Genomic DNA, 27,187 nt, shown 5'->3' on the forward strand with positions numbered 1-27,187 from the left:
TCCTAAGAGTGTGTTGTGTCTTGTTTGGAGAAATCTGAGCATTTGTAGCCTTTACCTCAGCCACAGGCAGACCTGGGCCAGCAGCACCAACATCCGAGTGGCAATGGCAAGAGCAGGAAGCTCACCCATGACGGGTGGGGGGCATTTGCCCGTTCTCACGAGGATCCCCTGTAGTGCGGTTGACAATAAGATGCCCCAGCCTCTTCACGAACCTTGGGTGGCAGTGCACCGCTCCAAGTGAAAGCTGGTTTTTATGGTGAGTATGCACTTAGTAAGGAAAGAAGTTTCTGTCAGCGAGTGAATGACCTTGACAAGTGGAACCGTAATACACAGGGTCACCCCACCTGGAGTTGGGTCCATGTCCATCCCCCACACGAGACTTTCCAGGAGAGAATCCTGACCTAGTTGACATCCGTACTTGCAGATATATGATTAGTGATAGCTGCTTAATAGGGCAACGGTAAGGTAAGTCCCAGCTGCTGAGTTGATAGTGAAGGAACCCATGATTTAGGTGTTTCCGAAGGAGTGAAGGAAAAAGCTCTTGTTTTTTGAGGAGCAAAATTTCCCACCCCATGCCTTTCAAATATCTGACATGTTGCTAAACCATTTATAAGTAATGTCCTTAGGATTTTCCCATGTGGATAAAGACTCTTGATTGGCAATTTTGGCCTCTGCCTACATGTTCCTATTAAAATGAAGAAAGGATTAAAATGACTCAATTAAATTTTCCTGCCAAACAAAAACATAACACCCCCCCCCAAAAAAAAAACCCTCAAAGATATGCTCTGGGTAAAATTTGCTTGAATATTTGAATTTTTCACAGGTGACTTAGTAATCAGCCAGCGTTCCAGGTCTTGTTTCTGTAACTTTGGTATAATCTCATCTGGCCCGATGACACAGAGATGGAACATAGCTAGAAATTGAGGTATTTCTCTCCCTGCCTCTTTTAAAGAGTAAAGCCATGTCTCAGTTGATTAACAGATCAAGAATCACAGAATGTGGTCAATAAGTCTCTGTTGCTACTGATTTCTTGGCATCCTGGCAAAATGCTGTAATTCGCAGTTCCTTTGATTTGCTGTATTTTTAGAAAAGAGAAAATTACAAACTTAAAAGAATTATATTCTATAAATGGATGCAATTAAACCATACTAAATGCATGGACCTATTATTACTGTTATTATTTTATTTTATTTAGAGAAGAAGAACTGAACAAGTTCAGAGACCCATGGCCACTCACAACAGCAAATACCCGATACTGGAAGAGACTTTGGACACCATTCTGGAGATGCTGACCTACCCAGCAAACTTTCCAAAGCTTCCAGCTGCTCTCCCGTAAGTGCACTGTGAGCGTGTGGGAGGATCTGTGCCGTGACGGTCTTGCTTTACTTGCATTTACATTATTAATGTCCTTTCCTTACGTGAAGGTGACTTTATCTGGAAAGAAAAGAGGACTTCGAACAGGTTGTTTCCTTTGGGATGTTGTTTATGGTGAGTTTTTTTCTATCGCATAAGAAAGGGGATTGGGACCATGATGAATGTTTCTAAGTCTAGGGAGAGTGATATTGGAGGAACAAAGTCTGAGCACAACAGATAGCTCTCAAAAGGAACAAGAGAGAGTGGGAGCCACCACTGGGGGTCTCAGGCAGCCAAGAGACATCATGAAACACCCACCCTGGAGAAGGAGTGTCAACCAAAGGGGAGGAGGTCTTGAGGATGAAGCTGGCCATGGCCATGAACCAAACAATGGTGAGGTTTTCCATAGAATTTGGCCAACCAAGACATGATGTGGTGTTGGGGCATGTCAAGAACTGAACTACAGTGTATTTGTATTTAGATTTTTTCCCCTCTCCTTGAATAAGAAGGGATTTGTTTTTCTAGAGCTAGGCTGCAGATTTCTGCGATGTGGGTTGAAAAGCTCTTTTTTTGAAAGGAGGGAAATTCTCTGAAAAGTGAATTTGGAGGAAAAAAAGATAATCTACAACTGAAGGATAAGAAATTAGGGCATTTATCTTTACTTCAAAGAACAAAAGGCTAGGGGTAGCAGGAGACTGGCATCCAAAGGCATCCCGTGGCTTTACTCTTCCTGGTACTTGGGTTAGAGAAAAGAAAAGAGGTGGTGACTGCCTAAACATGAACGAGGCACCAGGCCAAATGTGAAAGCAGGGCGAGGTGAAGCTCTGGAGCTGTCAGGGGACCTGTTGGAAGGAATCACACTTTTGCAAGAAGGTTTCACACTAACCACGCTTCATCTGCTGAGCATCTCACATCCACCCTTCCTTTGACGCTCAGACCTCAAATTCTGGTGATAATAAAATCTACCAGCAGGGGATGCTATCTCCTCAAATTTCCTTTCCTGGACGCTAAAGGTCATCTCCAGGCTTGACGTTTTTGCAGAGAAGAGAAGACTAAGTTCATCAAATAACTGAGGTGTCTTGGGCATGGCTCTGTCTGGACTGGGTACTATCCTAATGAGAAGGGAGCCCTAGCTTTCATCCCCACCTGCTCTATTTTATGCCATGAAGGTCTTACCCCAGGCCATCAGGGCTCAAATGTCCCCTGTTGGCCCCAGGAGAAGATCATGGGAATGGGTGAAGAGGCCGCCAGCACCTTTAATGGAAAACCATCTCAACAGAAGCCAATGGAAAGTCAAGACATTTGTTTCCTTTCAATCAAAATCACTTAGCTTTCTATTATGTTTATATATTTTAAATGCTGTTTATAAAGAAGATCTTTCAATGTGAACTCATCAATCACATTTTATCTTCAGACTATATCCTAATATTTGGTTAACTTATTAGCAGTTACATTTTTGCAGACCTTTTCGGTTTGCTTCACATTACCTGTTTGTGCTCATCTGCTTCATATTCCTGCTGATGTTCTTCTAGTGCATCCGTCCCCAGTGGAGCTCGCCGGGGAGACCCAGCCAGGTCAGGCTGGTCCAGGCTGGTCCAGGCAGCAGTGCTGGTGTGAGCCGAGACCTACAGGACCTCGCTCCGCGTGACTGCTTCCACATTTGCCTCCCTGCCTAGGCACCTCCTCACAACCCTGCAGGTCCTCGGATCTTCCTGACCCAGCTGGTCAGGCTGTGACCCCAGCTCCAAGGGCAGAACAACAGGGACTAGATCTTTCTGGGCGTCCATGAACCCAAGCTCCAATGTAGACCCGCCTGCCTCCCAATACCTACTTCCCCCAACTCCACCAGAGCTGGCATTGATTCAAACTTGGTTCACCCTACAAAACCCACTAGGTCAAAAAGCAATGGACTGAGGTTCAGCAGTGCCAGGCCCCAGCCCAGAGGATCCTTGCCTGGTGGAAACAAGGCTTGCCACCCCAGGCCTCACTCCTGCTGGAGCCCTGCACGTGACCGAATCTCCCAAGGAGTCTAAATGAAGCTTTCTTACCTTTTCTCGTTCCCATTTCCTGTTTTCCCCCCAATGTCAGGGCTGCTTTCTCCATTTACTTCCTTCTGTTTTGTCAGCTTTTCCTCCATTTTGGCTACAAGAGACCCTTGACATACAAAAACAGTGCTTCTCAGCCCTACACAGAGGTGAGACTCTAGGATACTTTAAAAAATAGAGAGAGAGCTTTACGCTCCCCACCTCCCACTCACTGGATTAGACATCAGCATTTCCAGAAAGCTTACCAGCCCATCCAGCGCCCAGCAGGGTGGAGATCCACTGAGGTGAGCAGAGGTTCACGAGGACTGTCGTCTGTGGGAAAAGGAGGCTTAAGTATTCAATAAAGGTACTAAAGGAAGAAAGCAAAGCTGGTGACAGAGTGAATTAAACCTCTTCTCCCCACTGATAAAAAACAGTACAGATATATCTTTTTCTTTGATATTTTTCCCTTTGCTGTTTTTCCTTTTTTTCTTTCCTCTTCCTTGTTGTAGATGGAGAGGAAGGGATGGGATAAACATCAGGTTGGAGGACACTGGGCTAGAAAGGGCTGGAGAGGCCAATGCAAATGGGAAGCTGAGGACTGCAGGCAGTGCGAGCCCCGACCTCCTGGTTGGTCACCAGCCCCCCGCAGGTGGCACAGAAGGGGTGTGCCGGGCCCTGGGCACTTTCACTCTTCCAGGTCTTCCAAAATCTTTCACCTTCAAAATCTGCCCTTTCCTAAAGTCCCCTCTTTCCAGAGCAATTCCATTGTCCTTGTGCTTTCCAAAGAAAAACTTCCTCGCCAAGGATTAATTTCTGCCCAGATGGAAGAATCTTGATCTTTAACAGTTGGTTAAGCATGATCTTTGCCATCTAGGAGGTCCCAGGGGTGTGCTGTGCACAAATGTCCCCCCAGTGTTAGTGTGTTTAATTCAGTTAGAGCAGTGCCACCCCGGAGATGGTGAGAGGAGTAGATGTTGGAGAGAATCGGTGATGAGCTGGGTCTACGGTGTGAGAAACGGGCAGGTATCAGGAATAACTCGGGGTCTCCGGCCGATGTGACTGGCACCGACTGGTCCACGTTTCAGAGAAGAGTGCAATTTAAAAAGACATAGCACCACAGAGGTTAGAAGATGAGTGAGACCATGACCCACGCCTAGTGAGGTCACCTTATCTTAAAAATGACAACAGTTGGGAGACTCTAGTAAGTATCCTCCTTGCCTGGACATATTCTAGGAATTAAGCAGTTAATAGAACATCCCAATTCAGGGTAGTCATAAACCAAAAATGAGTAGAGGAAAAGTTACATTTTAGGATAGAGGTGAAGACACACATCTGTCACCAGATTCTGAACTTGGGTGAGTAAATGTTCCAGGCAAAATCACAGACCAACTACACATGCCCAAGGCAAACCCGACGCATGGGATGGAGTGCTCAGTATTACGAAAGTTTGTTTTTATCTAGGTGTGCAGAATGGCTCAAGTCCCGTCCTGTGTCACTGGGAGGGCTGGAGTTAGGTGTGATTAGCGCCACTTACTAAGAGTCTGTCCGATTCCAAATTGAAGCGGGGAGGGATTGCTGGGATGCCACTGCTTTCATACGGCGGACCGGGGTTGCGGATTTCCATGCCTGGCAGGGACGTTACACGGCCACCTGTCTGTCCACGGACACCTTCCGTACACCTTTGATGGCATCCAAGGGCAATCACTACCTGTTTTCTTTAGTACCTTTCAGGACCTTGCCTCTGCACCTGCTGAAGCGCCACTTTTGAGCAAGTCGGCAGGTCCCGGGCCTTCTACTGTCCAGCCACTAACTCGCACGCTGCACAATACTGGAGTCTTTAAAGGGCTTATGCAAAGTGACAGAGCAGGCTTTTTCTCATCCAAGGTCTCTGATAGTCCAGCTCCTCCAAGTCATTTCATTCCTTTGGGTCTCAGGTTTTTCGTCTGTAGAACACAGGGGTGTGTGTGACTACCGTCACCCCACCATTCCGGGATTCTCTCTGTACTTTCCAGCTCCCTCTTAGCTACTCCACACTCTGTCTCTAGAATGTACAGCCATGAGTTATTAATCTTTCTTTAAATTAGCATCTAATGATTATGCTAAAATACACTTTCATCCAGTATACTTCAATAATAATTTTTTAAAATGTACTTTCAGAGAATCACGAAACAGCCAGAGTGTCAGAGTGATAGAAAAACTGGGCACGACATCAACCCATCGGCTTAGTGTGTCTCCAAAATTGATCAAAATACATGAATGTGTTTTAACAGGCGGATTTCTGGATATCTCCAGAGACCTACTGAATCAGAATTTGCAGGGAAATGGGAGCAGGAATCTGTATTCTTCCTCTGGTTAAATATGTGAAATATTCATTTTATGAGCCTAGATCTTCCTCATGTAAGTTGGTACAAAGCTTGAAAATCTCAGGAGTGTTTATGCCTAAACAGCATCATTTCTGCCACTGAATTTGTTCACATAACATTCCCTGTTGTGAAATTTTCTCTCTCTTTATTTAACAAAATCCTATCCATCAGTCAAAGCCTTGTTGAAGCCCTGACTACTCAGTAGTGCCATAGCTAAGCATCATTTCCAACAATCCTCATTATTACCCATGAAGATGCTAATGTTCTTATCTTCTTTATACAGCCAAGGACATGGACGCTTTTCGCAGTGAGCTAGCTCGCCTAACCAGCACTCTGCAAGCAAGCAACAGTCATGGGGTCCTGAACATGCCATGTTACCAGCATGACATTCATCTGTCACCCTGTACCAATACCCCTTTCCCTGCTCATGGCACAGTACAGCTCCCAAGCAGGTCCCTGTCTCTTAATTCCCCCTAAACGCACAGTGTAACCCCCACAAATGAACACTCACCCACAGCTGTTGCTATTCTTTCCCACGTGCCAACTATCTACCCAACAATTTGAAATCCAGCTGAGGCAAAGGCCATGTCCCCTAGGTCCCCACAGCAGCCTCAACTAGTACCTGTCAATTGATTAGAGATGGAGAAAACATGTGAATCATGAAAACGTGCAAGATGATTTTAGTGTTTAACTGTAGAAGAATATCAAGTGAGGTGAGAAGAGCTTCGATCTGTGTTCTAGAAATACATTTTTTTCTATGTGAATTTAAGGATGAGAAGGAGCTAGAATGATGAAATGCTGACCATGTCAACTGAAAGAGACCCATTTCCCAGGGGCCGTATTTAGGTTCTTGGAGATGTTGGTCCATGCCTCTGGGACCACTCTACTCTGTGGGATTGTGCTGACCTGGAAAACATGAAAATGTTGGTCTTGTAAAATCACTTTTGGCTCAAATCAATTCCATATGAGCAGAGCAGTACAAGCTCTCTTGCAGAATTTACACCCTGAAATGACATATCCCTAATCTTTTAACAGAGAATTGGGCAGATGGATCTGCTGATGCAGTCACAATTTTGAGTCAGGTTATTTTATTAGATGGATGAAGTAAAGTGTGCTTTCCTTTGTCTTAGGGGGAAAAAATCATGTATCGGTGCTTACTGTATTTGCTTTAAGAGTAATGTTGGCTTCAATATGAGTAACTAAGGTTAAATTTAGAGAAATGCTTCTAGATGGCTTCTGACCTGAAGTAAATTCTATTTGAGGGCATTTAAGTTCTCTCAAGTGGAAATTAAAGATGGTTGCCAGAGTAAATGTGTAATGTTTTATTGGGTATGCTATTGGTAAAAGATGACCATCCCACTGTTCTTTGGTCTTCTCTCATTTTTTAGTATTTAAAAAAATTTACCTCTGTATACACATAGATTCAGAAAAAAAAGAGTAATGTAAATTATCCATCTTTTTCCTCAAGCATCTTAAGCATTTAAAATTATTGAGGAAATTTTTGTTCCCACTGCCCTTTTGAGTATTTCTCAGTAAAGTGGGAAAGCTAGAATACTAAAATAGATCATTATTTAAAAGATTTTATTTATTTATTTATTTATTTATTTATTTATTTATTTATTTAGAGAAAGAATGTGGGAGCACATGCAAGTGGGAGGAAGGGAAGAGGGAGAGAATCTCAAGCGAATTCTGCACTGAGCGCAGAGCCTGAGGTGGGGATCAATCTCACAATCCTGAGATCATGACCTGAGCTGAAATCAAGAGACTGAGGCTTGATTGACCAAGCCACACAGGCACCCCTAAAATACATGATTTTTTTATTAGAGTTAGAAAAATTAACAAGTAATTTTCTTTGAATTTTTACAATGATTTACACTGACAAAGAGGAAAACATGCAGGAAAGACCATAGTCTAGATTTCTCAAGTACTTACAGTACTTTGGTTTGACGTTTAGAGGTAATATGAAGTTGTGGATTTACTTAAAGATGTTACTCCAAATACAATTTACAAAACTTTTCTTGTCTCTGATAATATAATATAATATTATATATATAATATAGTTGGTTGGATTCTATTTATTTTTCACAATGTTGTTCAGAAATTAAGTTTAATTTCTTGAAAGTCCCATCACTCTAGTCTTGAATTTTCAGGCTGTTGTCACTGTCTATTGCCAGACACTCTCTGTGAGGGGTCCCGTGAGAGGAATGTAAACTAGGGGTGAGCTCTAGGTCTCATTTGCTTTTGCCTTGTTTTGAAGTTAGCAATAGTGCTTATTCTTTAGATGCTTGTTGTGTACAGGGCATGGCTCATGTTGCAGGCTCTGAAATATTTTGGAATGACGAATTCGCAGAATTATCAGAGGCGTCCCCAACCTTAATTTTACATGTCTTCAACTTTGTGTAACAGAGGATTGGGAAATGTTCTATGTGTCAGTAGACACGGAATGTTTCTTGAGGAGTCATCCTAGTGGGAGACACACTCTCAAAAGAGGCCATCATTCAAAACTTTGCTCTTTTTAGATCTTAGAGGGAATCACCCTAGAGTCAGTTTGGGGGGACGAACTCACTGCTTCATGTTTCACGTCAAAGTGGAATTCTACAGCTTGATTATCCACTTTATTCATCTAACTTGGAGCCAAGTACCTTTACATTGTTTTCAAAAGTCATCCGAAGGGGGCATCTGGGTGGATCAGGGGTTGAGCATCTGCCTTCAGCCCAGGGTGTGATCCCGGGTTCTGGGATCGAGTTCCTCATCAGGCTTCCTGCATGGAGCCTGCTTCTCCCTCTGCCTCTGTCTCTGCCTCTCTCTGTGTCTCTCATGAATAAATAAATAAAATCTTTAAAAAAAAAAAGTCGTCCGAAAGACACATTGAATCACTATCATGGTAGTTAAAAGAACAAGCAATGCCTCTAAAGGCAACTCAAAAAAGGTGGTTTCCAAAAATACCTTGTGTATAGCTGAGTGTCTGCGATGAGGTGTCATGTCCCACAGGACTTCTTTGGACGACCCCATCCTACCTGGTATGTTTGTTTTGAAGCCAGACACATTATTTTATACTTGTACCTCACGTACTTAATTTCCTATCATTTCTCAATCCAGACACATTTCTGTGAATAGCTCTGGGAGGGCTGTTTGATTTTCAAAAGCCAGCATTCTACGTTCTATAATGTGAAACCTGGACTTGAGCTTCTACCTTTCTTTAAAAGTCAAGACCTCTAGATAAGTTACAGTCTTACAGCTAAAGGATATGCAGTGAAAAGGCCCTCGTGAAGTAGGGACTGGAGAAAGTGAGCCCTTGGTCAGTATCTGAATGATACCTCAGTATGTCCAATTTAAGCTGTGGTAAGCTAGACTTGGAGACGCATCATGGGATTTAATTAGTGCAAGAGCTCTTAGAGTTTAAAAAATTAATGCCTAAAAGCTTACATGACTTTTCTAAGGCCACTAACATAATTTTTAGTTCTTAGGACACCTAAAGTGTCACCTCCTCAGTAGAATGCCGATCTGCCATTTAAACTGCCTGGACAGTGTCAGGTCCCCAGAGGCTCATTACAGGAATAATCTTTGACATTGTATGTTCATGAACATGTCTATATTTCTTTCACTGTCTCCTTTATATAGAATTTCTTATTGTTACAGAAATTAATATATCTCACATTTTAAAAAATCTGTAGATGCTTTCATTTCCATGTAATGTGTATCCTTGACTGTTTCAACCAGAGGAACTCCTTTCGCTCCTTCATGTCTCAGACTTAGTGTCTCTTCACTGAGGAAGTCTTCCTTCATCTCGAAGACCAGGTGAGATGTACCTGTTAGTAAACTTGAGCCCTGAACTCCTGAGCTCCTCTCTAATGACTCCTAATACACTGTAATGAGTCATTCATTGCAGACTGCCTTGGTGGACTCTGGGCTGCATAGGACAGAGTCCTCATCTGCCTTAGACCTTGATACTTCCCCAGCACGTATGCACATAGCAAGCTCTTCAGGCTAGGACTCTGGTTTGTGAGCTATGGAAATGCAATTCATACCAATTCATGCAAGAAAAAGGAATCTCTGGGTCATGTAACTGAAAAAGCTGGAGATAGAAGTGGGTGATTTCATCCTAGCTGTGTTCCTGGACTCAAACTTTGTTCTTTGGGTGATTTTTTTCTTTTATTCTTAGACAGGTTCTGCCTTTGTAGGGACTGTGGTGGCCCTGGGTGGTCCAGGCTTATCTGACCTTCAGAACCCTGTCCCTTAGAGGATGTATCAGCAAATATCTCAAGGAAGATTTTCATTGGTCTGCATGGGTCATAGGTCCATCCGTGAGTTCACCATCATGGCTGAGGAATGTGCTACCTTGGGTGCCTTAGTCTCTTAGTAGGGGATCTTCCAGAAACTAGCAGCAGAGGTCAGCCGCATCCCATCCACATGGACTGAGAATGATTTCCAAAGGGAGAAAAGGGACTCATGTACCACAACAGGAGAAATGCATGCTTGGCAAGCAGAAACATCGATAACAATGCTAATAGCCAATAACTAATGAGTGCTTTATGTGGATTTATTAATTTCAGATGTCCATTAAAATGCTCTGATAATTGGTCATTGATGGAATGAACCAATGAGTGAGAATAAAGTTTTTTTTAAATTTTTTATTGGAGTTCAATTTGCCAACATATAGCATAACACCCAGTGTTCATCCCAAGTGCCCCCCTCAGTGTCCATCACCCAGTCACCCCAACCCCCCGCCCACCTCCCTTTCCAATACCCCTTGTTCGTTTCCCAGAGTTAGGAGTCTCTCATGTTTTGTCACCCTCACTGATATTTTTACTCATTTTCTCTCCTTTGCTCTTTATTCTCTTTCACTAATTTTTATATTCCCCAAATGAATGAGACCTATGTTTGTCCTTCTCCGACTGACTTACTTCACTCAGCATAATACCCTCCAGTTCCCTCCACATCAAAGCGAATGGTGGATATTTGTCATTTCTAATGACTGAGGAATATCCCACTGTATACATAGACCACAGCTTCTTTATCCATTCATCTGTCGATGGACACCAAGGCTCCTTCCACAGTTTGGCTATTGTGGACATTGCTGCTAGAAACATCGGGGTGCAGGTGTCCCAGCGTTTCACTGCATCTGTATCTTTGGGGTAAATCCCCAGCAGGGCAATTGCTGGGTCAGGGCAGATCAATTTTTAACTTCTTGAGGAACCTCCACACAGTTTTCCAGAGTGGCCGCAGCAGTTCACATTCCCACCAACAGTGCAGGAGGGCTCCCCTTTCTCCACATCCTCTCCAACATTTGTTGTTTTCCGTCTTGTTAATTTTCCCCATTCTCACTGGTGTGAGGCGGGATCTCATTGTGGTTTTGATTTGTATTTCCCTGATGGTCAGTAATGCGGAGCATTGTCTCATGTGCATGTTGGCCATGTCTGTGTCTTCCTCTGTGAGATTTCCCTTCATGTCTTTTGCCCATTTCATGATTGGATTGTTTGTTTCTTGGGTGTTGAGTTTAATAAGTTCTTTATAGATCTTGGATACTAGCCCTTTATCTGAGAGGTCATTTGCAAATATCTTCTCCCATTCTCTAGGTTGTCTTTCACCATGCCCAAGTGGGATTTATCCCCGGGATGCAAAGCTGGTTCAACACTCGTAACACAATCAATGTGATTGATCATATCAGCAAGAGAAAAAACAAGAACCATATGATCCTCTCAATAGATGCAGAGAAAGCATTTGACAAAATACAGCATCCATTCCTGATCAAAACTCTTCAGAGTGTAGGGATAGAGGGAACATTCCTCAGCATCTTAAAAGCCGTCTACAAAAAGCCCACAGCAAATATAATTCTCAATGGGGAAGCACTGGGGGCCTTTCCCCTAAGATCAGGAACAATACAGGGATGTCCACTCTCGCCAGGGCTATTCAACATAGTATAGAAGTGCTCGCCTCAGCAATCAGGCAGCAAAAAGAAATAAAAGACATTCAAATTGGCAAAGAAGAAGTCAAACTCTCCCTCTTCACAGAGGACATTATACTGTACATAGAAAACCCAAAAGACTCTACCCCAAAATTGCTAGAACTCATACAGCAGTTCAGCAGTGCGGCAGGATACAAAATCAATGCCCAGAAGTCAGTGGCATTTCTCTACACGAACAATGAGACTGAAGAAAGAGAAATTAAGGAGTCAATCCCATTTACAATTGCACCCAATAGCATAAGATACCTAGGAATAAACCTCACCAAAGATGTAAAGGGTCTATACTCTAAAAACTACAGAATGCTTCTGAAAGAAATTGAGGAAGACACAAAGAGATGGAAAAATATTCCATGCTCATGGATTGGAAGAATTAATATGAAAATGTCAATGTTACCCAGGGCAATGTACATGTTTAATTCAATCCCTATCAAAATACCATGGACTTTCTTCAGAGAGTTGGAACAAATCATCTTAAGACTTGTGTGGAATCAGAAAAGACCCCGAATAGCCAGGGAAATATTGAAAAAGAAAACCGTATCTGGGGGCACCACAATGCCAGATTTCAGGTTGTACTACAAAGCTGTGGTCATCAAGACAGTGTGTTACTGGCACAAAAACAGACACATAGATCAATGGAACAGAATAGAGAATCCAGAAGTGGACCCTCAACTCTATGGTCAACTCATATTCGACAGAGCAGGAAAGACTACCTACTGGAAAAAGGACAGTCTCTTCAATAAATGGTGCTGGAAAAATTGGACATCCACATGCAGAAGAATGAAACTAGACCACTCTCTTTCACCAGACACAAAGATAAACTCAAAATGGATGAAAGATCTCAATGTGAGACAAGATTCCATCAAAATCCTAGAGGAGAACACAGGAACACCCTTTTTGAACTCGGCCACAGTAACTTCTTGCAAGACACATCCACGAAGGCAAGAGAAACAAAAGCAAAAGTGAACTATTGGGACTTCATCAAGATAAGAAGCTTCTGCACAGCAAAGGATACAGTCAACAAAACTAAGAGAATGAAGTTTTAGGCTTAGGGTTTGTGTCATGCCTATTACTGTTTTTTTTTTTTTCACCATTTTGTTATTATTGATGGCTAGGAACTCTGCAAACCCAATTCCTGTACAGTTTTAAGTTTTGTTAAGAGATTTTTTAAATTGGCATTTATTAAAAAGCAATTTGAAAAGCCTACATCCTTGTAACAGTCTCTCATGCCTTCTGTATTTAAAGAACTTTGCACAGTTCTTTGTTTGTGTCTTACAATTTGCATCTCATTTCCAGCTTTTATTTTTTCTGATTTTAGCTCAATTACCCGCAATCTCCCTTGTGTTCTCTTGGGTAAGCTGACCAAGTTTCTTTTTGTCATTTTAAATTATGTAGGTGTTCGCATAGGCTACCAGGCTTCTCATTCCTGTTTGTTTCATAGAAGATAGCTTCCCATTCCCATCACTGACCCATGGGGTCTTTCTATTGTTCCTTTGAAGAAAAATTCAGCTTTACTAAATGACTTTTCTGTTCAAATTCTGGTCCAAAGAGCTTTTGCTATTATGCTAAGCCTATTAATCTTGGCTTCTATTTTGTTATTAATTTTCCTCTCTTTCCCCCCTCCCCCGGTATTTTTCTTACATATTCTAAATTCCACTTTCTATTTTTCCACTGAGTTTTAACCTTTTCCCAGGAAATTTACTGATTTGAATGTTCTTAAACAGGGTTCTTGAAATCCCTGAGACTAGCAAACATCCGTGTGAGTCTGCATAGACGTGTTTCCTGGGGGACAGGGCAGTGGTTCTCATCAAGAGTTCAAGTATATGATTCATGAACGTTTCAGAGCTGGGGTCCCCTCACCACAATATTGCTGGTACTTAGTTGCTGTCATCTCCAGCTTCTCCCAGAGACGGTAAGGCCTGTGGCTTTTCTTCATGACTACGTCTTAACTTTTGACTCAATTCTATATGCAGGCTGGGGAGTGGGGTTCAGTAGAAGGGAACTCAGGCTGTCAGTAAGTTCATACTCTGTCCTGGGTCGGTGACCCCAAAAGGCCAACTTCTCAGCATGACAACAGTCCTTGAAGGCTTGCCTGCTACTCTGAGGCCCTTTCTCAGGAGGCCCCTCCCCTCCCACCTGCTCCTTTTCCACATTTCTGCTCTTTGAGACCTTGGTGACACATTGTGTTTGTCGTCTTTAGCTTTCCTCACCTCATGGAGAGCTCCAGGTCTCCCTTTAATTCTCAGACTTAAAAACACAAAAGCACAAAAGCCACATCAGGCAGTGACCTTCTGTTCTTTCATAATGTCCTTAATTTCTTCGCGTAAATGATGTCACGGTGCTGCGGTTATGCTTTACCCAAAACAAGCATCTTCCGTCTCTCTGCGTGTTTGCCAGGCTGTGCGACACTTAGCTCCCTCTTTTTCCTCACAACTTATCCATGCTGCTAGGCATCTTTCGCCCTGGCCATTGCTAGCAGAACAGAAGGGCTCAGGGATTGGCAAGAATGGTGCCCCGGGAAAGAATTCCCAAAGGATCTCTGTGCCATAGGAATAAAACAAGCTACAGTTTGAACACAACAAACTACTTGTCAACACCAAGTTCCTAGGACTAGAGGAGAACTGGAGGTCAGTGTGACGATCCCAAAGGTACTGAGGCAGACAAAGAGGTCAAAGTATTAGGAACAGGACCAGCAGCCTTGAGCTGTATGGCTAGGTTAGGCTGGATTAAAATGTCAGAGGTAAAATGCCCATGATTTCCCTTATAATCTAGACTGCCCTGTGCATCATTATTGCAGGGTTAGTGATGTGCTAATATATATTCTGTGTGTGTGTGTGTGCACACGCACGTGTAGTGATGTAGGAATGGAATCAATATATGCATATTGTTGGCCAGTATGATTGGGAAGGGGCATCAAATACAATTTAATCCTTATTGATTAAATACTATAGAAACATATTCCTCAGAAAATGAGTCTCCTGCAATATCGGTTCTTCAGAGATAAACACAGTTAGCAGCATGGAGTCTGTTCTCTAAGATTCTTTCCACGCATATATTAAAATAAATGCAATGTGCATGTACCCACGCACTTATATTTCATACAGAAATGTGACCATCCATAATCCTGTTCTCTACCTTGTTTATTCAGTTACCAAGTATCCTAAGTACCATCATTTTAAAAATAAATCTTGAAAACGGAATATATGAATATTGCCTGAAAATTGTACTGAGGGGCACTAGATCTCAGATCTCTAAAGAAACACCAGGGATAAATCCAAAAGATACTAATGACTAAGTCTGGAACCACTTATCAGAATCAATTATTTCATTTTTTAAAAATTAAAAATAATGCCAGTACTGGATCAGAGATAATCTGCACTTGATAATTGCAGCCACTGCCAGCTGCCAGCTGATTAAACACGATGTCACTTTGGAGTGCATCCGTGTCAGCTCCATGAGAGCTCCATTTTTTATATTATTTTCAACTATTTCACAGGGTTCAAGCTACAGCAGAAATTACTAGAGAGGGTTAAATCGATATTGTATGAAGATCTGAAATTCTAACAAGTTCCAAGATACATGCCCAATATTTTGCTCTCTCTGCCCTTGAAGTCTGTCCTTCAAAACTGGTTGGGATTATACAAATATTCCCATCCTGTGATAATAATTTAACAGCTGGTTAAACTGGGGCCACTGAGGTCACAGGCTGAAGCCACGTATGTAGTAGAAATTGAAAGAAAGAAAATCTCTCTCCCCTGTCTCCCAGCCAAGTTCTCTTTTTGGTAAAACATGTATTATTTTGAAATTATTACAGAGTCACATAAAAATTGCAAAAATGTGACAGAGAGGACCTGTGTATCCACCAGCCAGCTTCCTCCAATGGTAACCAACAACTTAAGTAACTCCAGGAAATTGATGTTAGAACAATGCTACTCACTAGATTGTAAATGTTAGTTGGATTTCACCAGCATTTGAGTGCACTTATTATTTTTTGGGCAAGTGTGTGCATGGTTCTATTACATTTGATTCCACGTACAGATTTGTACAACCACCAGAGCCATCAAGACACAGGACTGCTCTGCCACCACCAGGGAACTCCCTAGACCTCTTTATAGTCACTCCCTTCTCTCCCTCTCTAAATCCTGGCAACCCTGACTTAGTCTCCATTCCTATCATTTTTGTCATCTTTAAAATTTTGTCTCTAGACTCTCCCTCACTACCTTGCAATTGATATTTTCAAAGCAGTTCTCTTGAAATGCCCATCTGGCCCTGTTCAGTCTTTCTTCTTTTGAAGATGAACTCTTCAATCAACCATAAATGTCCCAGATGATCAGTGGCTAATAATGCAACGAACAAATAAGGTCTGTATAATCTAATGCCAATGAGAACCAGCCTCAACCTGTTTCACCGAAGTATTTCTGGAGCTGTTGTAACAGAGTTCCACAAGCCGCTGGCTTAGACAACAGAAATGTATTGTCTGACAGTTCTGCAGGCTAGAAGTCTGAGGTCAAGGCGTTGTTGGCCTTGGACCATGTTCTCTGGTGCTAGGGAGGGATCTGCTTCATGCTTTTGCCCAGCTTCTGGTAATTCCTTGGATTCAGGTACCATAAGCCAGTCTTCACACGGTGCCACCCTAGGTGCACAACTTTACGTCATCTTCCCTGTGTGTGTGTGTCTCTGTATCCAAATTTCCCCTTTTCATAAGGACACCAGTCATATTGGATTAGAGTCATATTGGATTGGAGCCCACTTACATGAACTCAGTTGTACTTAACTACCTCTGTAAAGACTGTATCTCCAAAAAAGCTCACATTTTGAGATTCTAAGACCAAGGGAAATAATGGAGAAATAACAGTAGAAAAAGAAGTGAAGGATTATGGAAAACACTTCCTAATTTATTAAATTAATAATCTCTGAACCTTCAGAATTTGACCTGAGAAGAGAGGCTCCAGCTGGGGCTCACTTGGGCTCCTAGTTGTCACCCCCAGTGATGACTGTATGTGGTAACTCTGGGAAGTCAGTGCTCCATGGCCCGGATCTCTAGCCCAAGTGCAGCCACAGTCCCCTTCCCTTAGTTTATCTGAATGCAGACAAGGGGAACTCAGAGCAGACGTTACATATGCCAAGGGAGAGCAGAAGAGAAATAAATCCAGAGGCTTTACAGATAAAGGTTAAATGCAGCATGTTTTTTAAAGAGTAACTTTCAGATCCTGCCCCTATGTGCCTCTCACAACAGAACAAGAACTTAGAGCCCTGAGGGACTGCAAAGAAGGAGGATTTCTTACTTGGGCATGATCACGAAGCTGTCATGATGTCTAGTGGTGGCTTCCAGGTGACTTGCTCCAAACACCATCCTAGGATGTTGTTATGAAACTGACTGTGTGTCCTACTTCAGACTCAGATGTTGAAAGCTCTAACTCAGTGTGGCTACATTTGGAGATAAGGTCTCTAATGAAGTAATTAAGGTTAAATGAGGTCATAAGGATAGGCCCTGATTCCATATGTCTAGTGGCCTTATAGGAAGAGACACTAGAGAACCATCTCTCTCTCTCTCCCTCTCTCCCCCCCTCCTTTTCTCTGTCTCTGTCTCTGTCTCTCCCCCCCCCCACCCCAAGTGCATGCCCATTAGAAGGACTTCCAGGTGACTATCTACAAGCTAGGAAGAGAGCTTTCACCAGAACTGAATCTGCTGGCACCATGATCTTAAATTTCTGGTCTCCAGAATTGTGAGAAAATAAACATTGTTTGCACCACAAGACATGTGGAATCATGTTATGGCAGCCCGAGAAGACTACTATAGATGATGTATCCTCTTCAGCTCCAAAGAATTGGCACAATTTCCCAGTCTCTCTCCATGTGGAGGCGCCACCTTAACACCCCTCACTTAAGACCTGCTGCCTACATGGTGATATCTACATGACGAATCCAAGAAGGATCCCCTCCCTGCAGTTCACGTGGGCTCGAAGTTCTTGCTTTGGTTATGAGAGACTTCTCTCCCTCCCAGTTAACTTTGGAAAGGACCTCACCCTTCCAAGGAGTGGCCCATCCTTCAAAATGGTCCAAGAAAATGAGAATCTGTTACCTCTACAGTAAACATAATCTCTAGGCTGCAAGGCTTGAATGCCAAAAAAAAAAAAAAAAAAAAGTGGAAGGCCTGGTTTTCAGATGGGATGACTTAGATTTTTGTTTATCTGTTTAAGCTAATTTGCTCTAAGTTAGAATAATTATTCGCCATAGACTAAGAGACTGGAGACTAACGGATGTACACCAAATCTTTTGGGACCTTGTTTAGAGGCAGTAGGCACTAAAAATCAGAGAATTTTAAAAAATCCTCTTATCTGAAAACTAGTTTTAAGTATGAGAAAATGCTCTGGTATTTTCTGGTTTTGATATTTTCTATCTTTGCATATTTTCCTTAGATTTAAAATAAAGCAAAATATTTATTAACATCAAAAATAAAAATTGGAAGCTAAAGAATTTTTAAAAATCACACTTCTAGGATGTGAGGGCAAGATGGCTGTGACATCTGTCATCACATTGATCAGCAGGGTTGATCCAGCTCATCTGGCTGGTTATGTGGGTGTCCCTCGCAAGCTCTCACGGTCCATTTGTATGAGAAGGTAGGGTGTCAAGCTTCCAAGACTCCAGACACATCCAAATGAGGCGCTGCCGGTTGCAGCCTGCCTTTAATTTAAAAAAAAAAAAAAATCATGCTTCTAAAAGGCATTAAGGGGAGGTAGCAAATAAAACATTTCTAATTTATTAAATACTAATGTGACACAGACTGTTCTAAGCATCTTAAATGAATATGCTTGTTTCATCATATAATCAGGGAGTCTTAAAAATAGAGGAGATGGCAAGTAGGAATTTATAGCATACTAAGAGTTTTGCAGAAAAATGGGTTTTGTGTGGCAAAGTAGGGGGCTGAAATTGTCGCAGTGATATAAAAGAGAATCAAGAAAGAATAAGGACCTGTAGAGCTTTTCGAGAATAATGTATAATGATTTGAACAAATCTGAGATGCAGAAAATTTAAAAGAAAATGTGAATAGAAAACTTTTTTTTCTTTGCTCTTTTGTTGCACCAGGTCACAGAATAAGAAAGGCTTTGAAATGGAAAACTTGTGAACTTTGATACATCTAGAAAAAAATAACAACTCTTTTTGGGAGATTAGGGTAGTACAGGGTTTTGAGGAAGGTCAAAGATTAAAGGGGCACGTCCCTGAGACTGGGACAGGTCCCCAGGGCAGTGCCCCGCCAGGTCGCCCTGGGCTGCCGGGCCTGGGCAGCCGCAGACGCAGCAAGGCCAGGGGCGGCCTTGGGGCGGCGCACGACGTGTGCTCACTTCTGCAAAATAAAAAACAAAAAAACCCCACAAAACCCTTTTATTCTGAACTAATCATAGGCTTGCAAGAAGTTTGCAAAAAGTGTACGGCGCAGTCCCATGTCCCTTTGTGCAGCCCCCACGTTGGCATCCCACGGGCTGGGGCACATCGTCGAAACCCGGAACGGACCGCGGCAGAACGCGGGGCGCGAGACTCAGGCCTTCCCTGCGCGCGCCCGGGGCTGGCGTTTGCGAGTTGGAGATGTTCACTGCAAGTTCCCAAGTCCTAATGGGCAGTGGATCTAATACCACCCCCCACGCACCCCGCCCCGCACCCCCACGCACCCCCCGGACTCCCCACGCACCCCCAGCACCCCCACGCACCCCGCCCCGCACCCCCATGCACCCCCAGCACCGACACGCACCCCGCCCCGAACCCCCACGGACCCCGCCCCGCACCCCCACGCACCCCCAGCACCGCCACGCACCCCGCCCCGCACCCCCACGGACCCCGCCCCGCACCCCCATGCACCCCCAGCACCGCCACGCACCCCGCCCCGCACCCCCAGCACCCCCAGGCACCCCGCCCCGCACCCCGACGCACCCCGCCCCGCACCCCCAGCACCCCCACGCACCCCAAGCACCCCCCCACACCCCCCTTCCTCCTTCCCCGGCTCTCCCTGGCCTCCCCTCTCCGGCTTGCGGCTTCCGTCCTCCCACCCGAGAACCCATTTAGGAGCAGCGGGGAAGCTGGCCCGGACCGTGCAGACCCGCCTCCCCCTGGCCGAGGAGGTCCTGCCCCCGGGGCGCTCGGCCGCCGCTCCTGTCCCGGCTCCAGATCCGCGTCCCGAAGACACAGCTCGGCCGCCGCCGCTCTTGCCAAAGCAGTTCTCAGAGACCCCTTCACCCACAGACTGGACCGGCCGGGACTCGGGGCCCCCGCAGGCTCCCCGCAGCCTCCCCTCCCGCAGATTCCACGAGGAGCGCTCTGGACGCCCCCGCCTGTTTGTACCCCTGCCAGTCCGGCCCTCCGGAATGCGCCTCCTCCAGGAAGCTCTCCCGATTGCTCCCAGCAGGTGCAGTTTCTCCTTTCCTTCAGGCTCTGTCATCCCCCACCTCCCACCAGGGGTCCTGTGGGAACCTTCCTGCCACTGGGTCTGTCCTCAGCCTCTAGGACACAGGCTCTGCATCACTGTCTTTCCTTCACATCTGGAAGAGGAACACCGATTTACAGTCAAGACAGATCCTCACGCCCCCATCCACCCAGCTTCGGATTTGCCATCTTTAGGACCTGTAGCTGGACACCTGCCAGGGCAGACGTCAGGGGCTCCAGGTCTCTTGGGGCTGATGGGCCTAGTTATGGGGCATTCAGTGCGGACACGTCACGAGTGCCTCACACAGGGGCGTGGGAAATACTTATCAAAGAAAATGGGTAGAAAATGATCTTTCTGAAAACGAGAAAATAGATTTTATGGATGTCACTGTCTTCCAGTGAATGAGAGGTGCCTGGGTTAGCGGTCATGCGAAAACCCCTAAAACCGGGGCTGAGTGCAGATTCCCCGGAAAGTCAGAGCCACTCAGAGGAGAGCTGCCGCTGATCTCTGGCAGCAGGTGGCGGGAGTCACGGGTCAGGGTTAGGCTTCTCTCCCCACACCTTCTTTCTAAAGATCCAAAGGAGCAGAGTCTTGCGTACCCACTGTCCCCGCCTTGGGTCACTACTGCACGGGCTCAAACGGCAGTCACACCTTCGTCCCCGGCCTCTCTGGAAGTCACCGGTGGAGCCCATCCCTACCTGCTTCTACGGCAAGCAAAGACTTGGCTTATGACTTGTGTACCTGTTACCTAATATGAAATTCGTGTCTAAATTCATCTTTTATTACCCACCTGAACAACTGAGTTGACTCTATATACATTTTTATCTCTTTAAGGGTCTACAAGGCCCACATTTTACCAGAATGGAATGGATTTCCAGGGGCACAGACACTTCCCGTGTTGTGCACCACATTGCTGAACGTCTTGCCCACCTCTTTATTCAAGGGCTGGGGCCTGGCTTCTCCGCGAGGCGCGCGAGGTCTCCACTCGGCTGGCCGCAGCTGCCTGCACAGATGACAGTCGCTCCAGGACTTGGAAGCCGAGGACCACGTGGCCAACCTCCAGTGATCTGGAAAACAGTTTAGAGGTTGCTTTTAAGGCTGATAAAGTTGTTCTGCCAGAAAGCCAAGATCATATCATTTAACCTTTTGCAAACTTACTGGACTTGAACCAAATAAGGTTGTCTGGAGAGGAACATTCGAGCATCTTGATCCGTTCTGCATTGTTAATAATAATGATCATAATGAGATAACGGCGTGGAGAACGACCACCGTGGAGCAAGGACTTACCTTATTCCAGGCCCTATGCTAAGTAGCTCATATTTTTTTCTCTCCTGGAAATTCTCACGGTCTCTCTCCCTTGGGCTCCTTTTCACGAACGAGGAGCCTAAAGCTTAGAAGCTTTCAGTAGATGCCCTCAGCCGCGAGGTTACTCAATGGCCGAGTCGGGATTTAAACCCGAGTTTCTCTTAAAGGCTCGTCTTGGTCGTTGTGATCTCCTCTGTTACATTTTCTTAACTGTTTAGAAAGAAGACTCTAAATTATTTATTTCATCCTTACTTGCTTTTCTTGCTTTCTCAATTAGATATTCATATTGCCATGGAGAAAATGTCAGATTTACTAAGTATATAGTTTATCTCACTGACTTCTAATAATCACACTTGTAGGTGGACATTGTTCTCTCCACGACTGTAGATACGGAGGCTGATGCTCAGGGAGGCCAAGTAACCTGCCCGGGGTTACACAGCCGATGTGAGGCAGAGCCAAGACGTGAGCTCTTTCTGCAGAAAACAGCACAGTCGTATCTTCCTAGAAGAATCTTTAAAGGGAGCCCATGTGGTCACTAAAATCCAAATCATACTCTTCACCCTCCAGATTTTTTTTTTCTCAGCACCTATTGGCTTGGTGATTTTAATAAATCATCTCCAGTAATTTCTTGGGACGTGCTTTGGAGTTAGGGAACGTGGTCAAGGATAGGTGTTTCTCATTGAGGTCTATTCTTATTTTTAAGTTCCTAAGATTATTGTTATTTGTAAGAGGCTTTATTATACCTTTTTGCTTTATGACTAAAATTGCATAACATTCTTAGAAATATGTGGGTTGGTAACTACAGATTTAAAATCTGTACAGTGTGAAATTTTCTTAGGTAAAAAATCTAACTTTTATTCTGAGAGGAGACAAAAAGTAGATAAGGGGGGATTTTTGTGCACCCTAAATTTGAAATTCATGTGGCTCTCTTTTTCCTGAACTAATGCATGATTTAGTGTGAAAATTAATACCTGCCCTTTGAAGACACTGGTAGAAATATTTGTTAATTCTCTGACACCTAATGTCATGTCATAGACACATCCTGAATTTGGCAAATCCCGGATATTTAGCCTTCTTCCCTCACTCAAGCCAACACTGCTAACCCAGGCTTTGCAGTGATGGGGCTTGCACGATACCAAATGGAAATCAGATCCCCTGAAACATCAGCATAGAGGCCATGTGGTGGGAAGTGGTTGTGTCTTTCAACACCAGCGCTCCAGCGGTTCGACTCCGCTAGCATTCCTGAAACTGTGGATGGAGGATGATTGCATCACAATCAGCTGGAACATTAAAATGCAGATTCCTTGGCCTCTCATTCCTCCGGAGATTTTTATGCCGAGAGGAGTGTTAAGGCCTCATCTTCTGTAGTTCCCACGCGTGTCCGTCCTTACCCCTCACCGTAATGCCGCCAAAGGAAAGTCGTTTGGCCTGCAAGAGCACAGATTTGTAGAGGGCGATTACACTTCCTGTCACCGCATTCCATTTCTCTAGCAACCCTTTATCTAGGCAGCTTCTGATTTTCTCTGGAAAGGTGGCACAAGAATGCCTAAATCTGCAGGCAAGCCAGCAAGTATAATGCAAACAGTATAATTCAGCCAACACTTTTGACCTTCATCCGCACGAAAACTTCTACAGTTTTAATAAGTAGCGAATTTGAAGTAGTGTTTTATCACCCTTTTCACAACACTCCTACCAAAGCCCTTTATTCTTCTGATGCTGACTATCAACAAACGTGTAAAATGTAGAAATTGGGTTGAGAAAGAAAAAGCTGAGGAATCTTTATGCATGGTCCGCATCCTGTCTCAGTGGCTCCAGGTGGGAACGGACGGCATTGGGGGTAATTGGGCAGGACCTCAGTCTACATTTCTCTGTCCAGGGTAGTTTCTTCTTCTTCTTCTTCTTTTTTTTTTTTTTCTATATGAAACTACAGGAGATTGGTTTGGGGCGCTTTGTAGTTTCTGAGACTCTTCCCCCTGGAGACAACAGGTGTTGACCTGAGCACTTTCCTGCTGCATGAGTCCAACGATGAGGGGACAGAGAATGATTAAGCCTGCAAGCGATCCAGACCCTCCACAGGGTGGAGCCAGCCCTGCTTGGCTGCATTCGCTGGTGGGAGTGGAAGGGATGGTGGTGGGAAACCCACGCCATGCCCTGCAGTGCCATCTGCAGTTAATGTGAGGACTTAGTGGTCAGCTTCTCCAGAGTATGGAGCAGCTGAGCTCCAGTTGTCGGAGCCTGCCAGACCCACAAGTGCTGACAGACTGCCCAGCTGAACACACTACACGGCTTCCTAATTAAAATCATGGGATCTGCCTCTTTGAGGAAGGAATGTTTTACTCTCAAGTCACTTCCTCTTTTCCTCCTCAAAAAACCCAACCCCAGCCAAACCCAAACAACCCCCCCACACCACCAGACCTCCAGAAATAAATATCTCAGCCTGGCATAATAGCATAATGCCCTTGCTAAAAGGGGTGTTCAGGACAAACATTCCCAGTCCCTGAATAGTATGTCGCTGGAAAAACATATTTTTCTTTCTAATAATAACTGAGAAGGGGCTTTTATGACTTTTAACAAGTGAGGTGAGAAAAGTCACACATTTCTGCCCAAATCTCTTTCCACGTGAACAATGGCATTTCATACGGTTATTCTCTCATGAAAGGACGTCTTTAAGCCAATACCTGGGTTACCAAGAGAGCCTAAGAGTGGTTCTCACACTCCCATAAATACAGCTGAAACCCACCTCCTAGATCCTCCTTAACTCTCTTTTTCATAGTTATTCAGCTGTTCAAGAACTGATTTCTTATTATTCCTTCTTTTCAAATTTATGGTATTCCGTAATCAAGACACATTCGATGGTCAATAGACAGCCCCACCTTTTTCTTGTTGGAAACTTTTCTTGATTAAATTATAATGGTACTAGTTAATCATAAGTATGATGACAATCTACCTTTTAATGGATGCCCTTTGTTCTAGATGCTCCTTTAAGGGCCGATTTCACATAATCCTCCCAACCACCTTGAGAATTATACTGATTAGCTGATTCTCATTGCCTCCAGGGAAGACACGAGCAACATTAGGCTCAGAATGGTTAGGGAACCGGCTCAAGGTCACACATCCAGGTCTGCCTGATGGTCTTGAATACTGCACGTCTTGCCTCGAGTCTTTCAGACAGGTAGTTCCTCTTTCCTGAAATATACTCTTTTTATCTCTATTTAAATCTTACACAGCTTTCTGTGCTCACCTCAACTCCTGTCTCCTTCAAGAAACCTTTCCTGACTACCTCTCACTGACTTTCCTCTCCTCAGAACCCCCAGGTGGCTTTGGGGCGCCTGGGTGGCTCAGTTGGCTAAGCATCTGACTCTTGATTTCAGCTCAGGTTATGATCTTGGGGTTGTGAGACTGAGCCCCACGTCCCGCTCTGCATGGTGGGCATGGAGCCTCCTTAATTAAGATTCTCTTTCCCTCTGCCCGTCCCTACTCCCTCTCTCTCTCTCTTAAAAAAAAAAAAAAAAATCCTCATGTGGTTCACTGCTGTTTTCATATTGTGTGTGTCTATCCTTTGACCAAGCTCATATGTTCTGCTTTTCCCAAAGGCTCTCACACTATCCCAGCAATACAGTAAGTGCTCAATTAAAGATTTCTTATTTGTAAACCCTTCAAAACCAAATACCAACCTGAATGCCAAAAAGTCCTGGCTAAAACAAGCATTCTTATGAGCTCCGTGCATGCACAAGAGCTACGCCTTGCTTCTAGTAGACTCTCAACCCATTCAGGCAAGTTAATTGTATTCATGCATTGATCTCCAGGCAGGACAGTAAAAAATATCTGCACCTTACTTTGATAAAAGCAATCATGTTAAGCATTTAAAATAATTTTGGGGGACTCCTAGGTGGCTCAGCTGTTGGGTGCCTGTCTTCGGCTCAGGTCTTGATCCTGGGATCCAGTATCAAGTTCTGCATCGAGCTCCCCGTGAGGAGCCTGCTTCTCCCCCTGCCTCTGTCTGTCTGTCTGTCTGTCTGTCTCTCTCTCTCTCTCTCTATGTCTCTCATGAATAAATACATAAATCTTAAAAAAAAATTTTGGAGCTAAATCCAACTCACAGCCCAAAGCTATTCAATGTATATTTTTAGAGGATACGTGGAGTCTGGGTTTACACAAGCAATGCTGAGGTCTGAGGTGGACATCGATCTTCTTTATAGAGTGGATAACACCACACAGGGTTCACTTGTTACAGATTCACAGCAATTATAAGCATAGAGATCTAAGTGGATCACGTGTCTTGCCTTTCTATAAGTTACAATCTATCCGTGGAATTCCCATCTGAATCCTGGGATCAGCAAAATTTGGGAGCAGGTAAAATGGCACCTGGCAAAAAATAAAAAAATAAAGAAAAAATTGAAGTTTTCCTTTTGAGCTGAGAAATCTAGAGAACCAACATCCATTAGTCAATCTCAAATTGTTAGGTCATATCAAACACCACGATGAGAGACAAAGACCCCGAGAGAAGGGCTTACCCAAGGGGGCTATCTTCGCCAGCTTGGGCAGCTGTAACAAATCCCATAGACTGGGTAACTTAGTAGACAGTTATTTCTCACAGTTGTGGAGTTGAGGAGGTCTCAGATCAAGGTGCCTGCAGATTCAGCTCCTGGTGAGGACCTGCCTTCTGGTTTGTAGACAGACACTTTCTTGCAGTGCAGGGCAGGGAGAGAGGGGAGTTCTCAGGCTCTTCTGTTCAGGACCTTAATCCCACCACGGAGGCTCAACCCTCTGGACATTATCTAAATCTAATAACTTCTCATAGGCTCCAAATACTATCACATTGGGAATTAGAGCTTCAACCTAGGAATTCTGGGAAGACACAAACATTCTGTCTATGACAGGCAAGCAGAGAAAGTGGATGAGTCAAGGCCCTGGCCATAAAATCAAATCAGTTTAATAAGAGATGCAGAAATATCAGATGCTCAGGGGTCCAAGAGCAGAATAAAGAAAGATCCCCCCACTTAGTACCTTTCAACATCAATCAAGCATCACTCATGCTGAGATAATTCTTCTCCCCATCTCAATTTCTGTGTAGAGCAGTTCTCAAACTTGGCTGTACCCTAGAATGATCTAGAGATTTTTTTTTTTTTTTTGAAAACGATGCCTGAAGTCATCCTGAGACTGAACTGGACTGTCTGGAAATAGCGTCTGCAAATCTGTATGTTTTAAGATTCCCTCTCCCGACTCTGATGCTCAGTGACTGCTGATAATCCCTTCTACATAATTATCAGGATATATGGACCAGAGTTTTTGTCTCCCCTATATTCTGTAGGCTTATTGGGGATATAGTGTTAACACCTCAGTGCATATAAAACGAACCATTTGTGGAGTGCCTGAGTGGCTCAATCCATTGTCAGACTCTTGACTTTGGCTCAGGTCATGATCTCAGGGTTGGGATGTCCAGCTCCCCACTCAGCACTCAATGCGGAGTCTACTTGTCTCTTTCCCTCCCACTCTGTCCCTCCCCCTGCTCACAATTTCTCTCTCTAAAATGAAGAAAATCTTTTTAAAAAATAAATTAAATAATGAATTAAAAAATGAATCATTTGCTTACTGCTGTCCTTGCTTTTCTTTCAAGAAGATTATGTAGTTTCAGATAATCGAGTAAGATGAGGTCCTTTTCTTTTGTAGATCTTATTACAAATTAAAAGAAATTATTTTGTGTGAGAGCTCTGAAAGCTAGGTAAACTATGTGTCCAATGGCACACCTGGATAGTTCTCA

General features: G+C 44.1%; 1 long non-coding RNA gene across 8 annotated transcripts; it reads right to left on the bottom strand.

Moving 5' to 3' along the window:
- Window positions 1-807: 807 nt before the first annotated feature.
- LOC144305956 (uncharacterized) lies at window positions 808-22,989 on the bottom strand. Of its 8 annotated transcripts, none has more exons than XR_013372987.1 (7): window positions 22,825-22,989; window positions 21,052-21,188; window positions 20,169-20,236; window positions 3,644-3,710; window positions 3,402-3,507; window positions 1,298-1,434; window positions 808-1,075 (listed from the first exon to the last, which is right to left on the bottom strand). It is a non-coding gene; the product is annotated as an uncharacterized LOC144305956 (long non-coding RNA). The 8 variants fall into 8 exon arrangements; XR_013372986.1 differs by having other exon boundaries at window positions 2,841-3,507; XR_013372991.1 differs by lacking the exon at window positions 22,825-22,989 and adding an exon at window positions 22,398-22,811 and having other exon boundaries at window positions 1,298-3,507.
- Between the last annotated feature and the right edge of the window lie 4,198 nt (window positions 22,990-27,187).

This window comes from Canis aureus, chromosome 36 (genome assembly GCF_053574225.1).
Source record: "Canis aureus isolate CA01 chromosome 36, VMU_Caureus_v.1.0, whole genome shotgun sequence".
NCBI lineage: Eukaryota > Metazoa > Chordata > Mammalia > Carnivora > Canidae > Canis > Canis aureus.